The sequence below is a fragment of the Salvelinus sp. IW2-2015 genome, unplaced genomic scaffold (assembly GCF_002910315.2).
Source record: "Salvelinus sp. IW2-2015 unplaced genomic scaffold, ASM291031v2 Un_scaffold560, whole genome shotgun sequence".
Lineage (NCBI taxonomy): Eukaryota > Metazoa > Chordata > Actinopteri > Salmoniformes > Salmonidae > Salvelinus > Salvelinus sp. IW2-2015.
The window spans coordinates 865266-872783 of record NW_019942573.1 but is presented as its reverse complement, the minus strand read 5'-3'; the positions used below and the strand labels follow the sequence as shown (position 1 = coordinate 872783).

Genomic DNA, 7518 nt, shown 5'->3' with positions numbered 1-7518 from the left:
AGGAGGAGGAGGAGGTGATGGGGGACGGGAAGAGGAAGACTGGGAGGAGAGGGAATAGGAGGAGGAGGAGGTGATGGGGGACGGGAAGAGGAAGACTGGGAGGAGAGGGAATAGGAGGAGGAGGAGGTGATGGGGGACAGGAAGAGGAAGACTGGGAGGAGAGGGAATAGGAGGAGGAGGAGGTGATGGGGGGAGGGGAGGAAGACTGGGAGGAGAGGGAATAGGAGGAGGAGGAGGTGATGGGGACAGGAAGAGGAAGACTGGGAGGAGAGGGAATAGGAGGAGGAGGAGGTGATGGGGGACAGGAAGAGGAAGACTGGGAGGAGAGGGAATAGGAGGAGGAGGAGGTGATGGGGGACGGGAAGAGGAAGACTGGGGAGGAGAGGGAGGAGGAGGAGGTGATGGGGGACGGGAGAGGAAGACTGGAGGAGAGGGAAATAGGAAGGAGGGAAAGAGAAAGCAATAGGAAGGAGAGGAGGTTGAATCGGACTCACGTTGCTCTGCCAGTCAATATCCTTTGTGATGCTTCTCCAATTAATGTAATGACCAGGGTCGTATTCATTAGTGCATAACGTTTTGCAACGGAAATCAARGATGTAGATTCCTCATTGGACAAGTTCAGTTTGCGCCTCACTATTTCGGTCTGTTTTCTTCCGTTTTGGRGCTGAATGAATATGAATCAGATKTGGGSCTTGTTGAATACACGGGAGGCCTGATGTGTATTCTTAGCCTCTGGCGGTTGTTTATTTGAATATGGCCTAAATAAGCCTTTTCTGACTACAGCATTTCAGCTATAGTTAGACACTGACTAAAACTTAAACACACTCATCTCAGCATGCCGCAGCTAAAATAAGCAGCATATTGAGTGCGTGCCCTAATTGGTTGAGTAAAAGCGYACAMGTCCCAGTGTGTSTGAGGTTGGAAACGGCAGTAAAGCCTCTATGTTCCCTAGGTRAGGATGGAGGTCAAGGCTCTATATCCACACGGCTCTTTTTGAACGAATGAAAGGTTTCTCACGGTTTATTATGAGGAGTTTAAATGTACATTTATATAGCTAATGATAGTATTGATCATCAAATGTTATACACTCAAATGACCAGGTACCAAAAGAGCCATTTCGTTTGGAAATCTGATGTTTATTGTTCTCCACCTTTGCCAAGTATCAGGTGCACTACTTATTAGGTACAACCACTGTGCCTTCCAAATGGCACCCTATTCCCAAAACATAGTTCACTACTTTTAACCAGAGCCCTATGTGCAACGGTCCCAATATATCTACCTGTATGATGAGGTTCACTGGTGTTAAAACAGACTGATGACAGCAACTATAGGATTTATCGTAATAAAACATYAACAATACAAAACTAGRGTTGCAAAAACAAATAAAAAAATCWGGTAACTTTTCCAAAATTCCCGGTTGTAGGATTCCTATATTTCCCAGATTTCCTGCTTATTACTTCRTGATTCCAGGAATCTTCCAACCGGGGTTGCTGGAGAACCTGGGACTCGTGGGAAAGTTACCAGAATTTTGCAACCTTATGAAAAACACAACTACAAAAGGGACAAAACGTTTTAAGTCAAAAGTACATAATATTAAAGTATAAATTACAAACCTACAGGACAATACTCTAGAGAGGTCATATTAAACAACATTTGCAAAACATTACAATATAGATTTTTTTTAAAGGCTAAACGTTAGCACCATGAAAAATACTTGTCAATGTAATTTCCATATAACAAAAAACACWRTTTTTTTTTTTTTTTTACAGCGAATACTGCATTTGTATTGCATAAATACTGCATTTGTGAAGTAGATATATGAAAGCACATGAAGGWTAGTTTTTAAAGGAAGTAGGTGATCTGATTTGATGATGGATGGACAACAGGCAAGAGGACGAGAGAATCTACCAAGGCCCGGTTTCCTGAAAACATCTCAAGGATCCTACAGTTCTAAGATAAACTTAGCCTCAAGATGCTTTTGGGAAACCGGGCCCTGATCAATTACTAAGGCTGTGGCCCGACAGAAAGTTTGCGTGAGAAAACTATGGCTTGAGCCAATGGTTTTTCAATGGAGGGCATCCCGTTGATGGAAAATGGACAACCGAGATGATTGTCTATAGAAAGAAAACGTACAAGATGACGGCCTTTGTGCGTATGAAACTCCTCCAGAAATAGTTGACTTGAGTTGAACTTTTGACAGACAAAAACGGACAACAATAAATGCGAATCCAATTTCATACGTTTCCATGCGTCTGTTATACTATCTTATAAGATCATGACTGAGATTGAGAAGACAATAGACAACTTAAAGGTAGACTCAGCCATATAACATACACATACACAGATATAAACAGAATTCAAAATGTCTGCAAGCAGGAAGACACCCTTGTTGTTTACAAGGCCCTACTTCATAAACTTCCGTCTTATCTAACACCTGAGTTACTTAACCCGTTCACAGGCTTGGTTAACTCTTGAGGTTCCTCGAGTCTCCAGCAAGCTAGGTAAATCTGCTTTTCGTTTTTAATGCACCGTATTGCTGGAACAAAATTCCAAATACATTTCATCTTGATGTTCTGGTGCCGTTCGGGCAATTTAAASTATTGATTGGGGTTTTATTTGTGGATGAATGTAACCGTTTTTCTGGGTGATTTGTGATGTTTTATTTGTGCTTCCCATGACTGTGTTCTTGTATTGTAATGTGTGTATACATATTTTGTGTTTAATGTGTATATTTATGTTGTATCATACAGGGCGCATTTGGTAAAGAGCCTTAGGTCCTAATTTTTTGTATGAAAATGTATAACAATGCCATCTTACTGAGTGTACCTTTAAACAAGGTAGCTTTGCCCCATTGTCACTAAATAGGRACAACCATCTTATACAATATACACAGTTTGTGATTTGATGAACATACATGTAATACTCATTCATGTACCTTAGTGTAACCTTCCTAAGTATCACAGGAGGCTGGTGAGGGGAGGACGGCTCATAATAGTGGCTGGAATGGAGTGAATGGAATGTTATTAAACACATGGAAACCACGTGTTTGATGTGTTCGATTCCATTCCATTTAATTCCGTTGCAGCCATTACTATCAGCCCATCCTCCCCAATTAAGATGCCACCAGCCTCCTGTGCTACATAACCATAGTATGTCTGAATCTTAGGGAACTACCTTGTTGTTTTTCCGTCATTTCAAATCTGTAAATAACTCCGCGTTGCCATGGTGACACCTGACACGTGACAGCTTGATACGTTCCGATTCCAACTGAGAAACGTGTCACAACTACCCATAAGTCCTGTATACGTCTCTGTCTATACTCTCTCTCTCAGAGATATGGTTAGCGATGGTGAAGGTGCGATGATTGCTTGACGTTCAGGTGATTCTTTCTTTGACCTTTTCAGAAACAATTCCCCCCTTCCCTCCCCTCTTCCTTCCTCCCCCCTCCCTCCCACAGTCCATTCCAACCCCGGCTTCCTGGTTCTCCTCCAGCTCCTCTCCCCTGATTGGGTGAGTTGAGATGAGCTGTGGTTCCGAAGCTCTGCCCTGAGAACTCCCATTGGTTGATTGGTTGTTCTGAAGTCTCTCATTCGTTGTTCTGTTGGATGGAGYTCCCCCATTAGTTATTCTGTTGTTCRGTTGGTTAGAGGAAGTTGTTGGTGATCTGACGCTGGTGCTCAAACAGATCCTCCACCTCTGGACTGTATGCATCACCTGAGAGAGAGAGAGAGGGAGGGAGGGAGGGAGAGCGACAAATATTAGAATAACATTTTTGTGTGGATATGAAGTAGAAATAGATTGAAGTAGCGTAGTGAAGGAGGGATGMAACTCCTGTGGTTGGTCAGTGTGGGTAAACCCCCTCACCTGCGTGGCAGCCAAACATGAAGACGCGGCCTCCATCGTACTTGCAGCGGCAACGCATCACGTTGTTCTGGAAGTCTGACTCAGCCATGTCCAACGAGGGGTTCACTTCCACCTGCAGGGAGGGACAGAGGACAAAGGAAGGGTGGGAGGTGTGTGTCAGGTGTTTGTGTGTGTGTGTGTCAGGTGGGTGTGTGTGTGTCAGGTTTGTGTGTGTCAGGTGTGTGTCAGATGTTTGTGTTTGTGTGTCAGGTGTGTGTGTGTGTGTTAGGTGTGTGTGTGTGTGTGTCAGGTGTGTGTGTCAGGTGTGTGTGTGTGTGTGTGTGGCATAACGTGGGCGGTTACCGCTTGAGTTATAAGAGGAGGATGAAGTTGCCCCTAGATACTCAGTTCAGCTTGACTTCTCTCCCTAATGGTTTGGGTTTAGTGTTGGTAAACTGATCCTAGATCTGTGCCTATGGGAACTTCTATACGGAGTGGGTCTGTGGGACATGATGTTGTTCCTACACTGATCTAAGGTCAGTTTTGTGGTTGTCCTCCTAATGATAAGGTTGGGATTGGGGAAGAGTAAACTGATCCTAAATCGGTGCCTAAAAGGGCAACGTCGATACCCGGTGTGTGGTTAGGAGACGATGACAACTATGTTTGGTTGAGCTAAAACTATCAGCCTATCATTAAGATGTAGTCATGGTAGGTTGGTTGGCATTGTTTTTCCATTCACTCTGTTTCCCGTACATAAAAACATGCATGTGACTTTTCCAGCCTCATGAAAGACCAAACCGACAGCATAATTCCATAAAGCTGCACTCTTTCATTTTCTACACTCCATCTTTCCATAAAAAATAAACAAATGACAATAAATCATAAAAGTATTCATAATTATGAAACATGTTCATTTAGTTTTCTGGCTAATTTGTTTCAAGCTCTTTATGTATTTTCTCTTGGCAAGTTTAAAAGACCTATAAGCACATATTTTATATGGCCTGTTTAAAACAGAATCATATTGACTTGGCTATATGGCCTGTTTAAAACAGAATCATATTGACTTGGCCACAATACAAGCTCTTTTACAAGCGTTCAGGCAAAAATGTTAGACAGGTTATGAAGGTTCCTGCTAATATCATTGTGTTCTTCGCTGTTCCTAAGTGTGTGTGTGTGTGTGTGTGTGTGCGTGCCTGGGTGTGTGTGTGTGTGTCAGAGGCCAGCAGTGTTGGGTGACTGATTCCTAAATGACAGTGCAGTCAGAGACCATGACAGTGGGGTGGATGTCAATCAGAGACCGTGACAGTGGGGTGAATGTCAATCAGAGACCGTGACAGTGGGGTGGATGTCAGTCAGAGACCGTGACAGTGGGGTGGATGTCAGTCAAGGCCAGCGATCAGTTGGGTGGATGTCAATCAGAGACGTGACAGTGGGGTGGATGTCAGTCAGAGACCGTGACAGTGGGGTGGATGTCAAGTCAGAGACCGTGACAGTGGGGTGGAATGTCATCAGAGACCGTGACAGTGGGTGGATGTCAGTCAGAGACCGTGACAGTGGGGAGTCAGTCAGAGACCGTGACAGTGGGGTGGATGTCATTCAGAAAGACCGTGACAGTGGGGTGGATGTCATCAGAGACCTGACAGTGGGTGATGTCAGAAGAGACCGTGACAGTGGGGTGGATGTCAATCAGAAGACCGTGACAGTGGGGGTGGATGTCAATCAGAGACCGTGACAGTGGGGGTGGATGTCAGTCAGAGACGTGACAGTGGGGTGGATGTCATCAGAGACCGTGACAGTGGGGTGGATGTCAGTCAGAACGTGACAGTGGGGTGGATGTCAATCAGAGACCGTGACAGTGGGTGGATGTAGTCAGAGACCGTGACAGTGGGGTGGATGTCAGTCAGAGACCGTGACAGTGGGGTGGATGTCAATCAGAGACACGTGACAGTGGGGTGGATGTCAGAGACCGTGACAGTGGGGTGGATGTCAATCAGAGACCGTGACAGTGGGGTGGATGTCAGAGAAACCGTGACAGTGGTGTGTCGAGTCGAGACGTGACAGTGGGGTGGATGTGCCTAAAGATGGCCCCCGTCACCCATAACTGAGGTAGGCATTAAACACACAACACACGCAGATACAGCATCGCATGCCCACACACACACACATCACACACACCACACACACACATACATACACTGTTGCTTGGCACACATAGACACTCAGTACACACACACACACACACACACACACACACACACACACACAACACACACACACACACACACACACTACACACACACACTAGTGCACACACACACACACAGACAAAAGGCAGACAGCACTCCCTCGCTTCACACACACTTTATTGTCAACTTTAATACTGTTGAATGAGGGTTTCTTGGCACCTACATAAAGTGCGGCAGGCTGGGACAACAGTTAGTCTCGCCGGCCGCCGTTTCGTTCCCAACTTTATGAAAGAGTGTGTCAGATGATATTCCCAGAAGGCATGACTGAGTTGTTACGCACACCCACTGGAACAGTGCAGAGAGACCATACAGAACAAGGCCCCTGTAGGAGCGAATGTATTGTAGGAATGGATGGAAGGGCCACTCCCTCCTGTCTAAACAATCTCTTTCATCTCTTGCTATAGGACTGATGAGAAATGATGTGAAGTTGGTGGGGCCGGGCGCGTGGTAAACACTGTGGTGGTTTAGTCAACACAGAGGACCCAATGCGACAGTCGTTATGGGAGGTGGTTGAATAGAACAGCGGAAGGACGCAGGGTGACGTCATATAGGCTTGTGATGTCACATCAGAAGCTTCGAATGGAAACTTTAGTACAATATGAAAAACAATCTTAGAGAATTCACAGCATAACCAACGTTCTTTGAGCCATTTGATAGACCGACTAGAAAAAACAAGATGAGATGAAAGAAGGATAGATGAAATCTGGCTGCTGTGTCCTTCTCTATTCCCTTCTACAGGTTGTTTCTTCTCTCTCTCTCTGTCCTGTGCTCTCCCTCTCCTTTGTCACTCTCTCTGTCTCTTTGTCACTCTCTTCTCAATTCAAGTTCAATCTAATTCAAGGGGCTTTATTGGCTGGGAAAACATGTGTTACAATTTGCCAAAGGCAAGTGAGGTGATAATATACCAAAAGTGAAAATAAAAATAACAAATTAACAGAATACATTACACATTACAGAAGTTTCAAAAACAAAAAAGAGACTTACAAATGTTCATACTATATAAATATACAGTTGTTGTAACAATGTACAAATGGTTAAAGCACACAAGTTAAAATAAATAAGCATAAAATATGGTGTATTTACAATGGTGTTTGTTCTTCACTGTTGCCCCTTTCTTGTGCACAGGTCACAAAATCTTGCTGCTGTGATGGATCACACGTGGATTTCACCCAGAGATATGGGAGTTTATCAAAAATTGGTTTGTTTTCGGAACTCTTTTGTTGATCTGGTAATCTGAAGGGAAAAATAGATCTCTTCTATTTATATGGTCCATACATTGGGCAAGGAAGGGTTAGAATAAAGGACAGTGGCAGTACTCATTCCACCCCCGTCATTTTTGTGGGCAGTGAGCATCATAGCCTGTCTCTCTTGAGAGCCCATGTCTGCTACGGCGGCTTATCCTTCTCAATGTAGCAAGGCTATGCTCACT

General features: G+C 44.5%; 1 long non-coding RNA gene across 1 annotated transcript; it reads right to left on the bottom strand.

The window, feature by feature from the left end:
- Positions 1 to 1115: 1115 nt before the first annotated feature.
- On the bottom strand, positions 1116 to 5258 carry LOC112068534 (uncharacterized). The gene is made up of 2 exons (XR_002893594.2): positions 3865 to 5258; positions 1116 to 3714 (listed from the first exon to the last, which is right to left on the bottom strand). It is a non-coding gene; the product is annotated as an uncharacterized lncRNA (long non-coding RNA).
- Positions 5259 to 7518: the final 2260 nt, after the last annotated feature.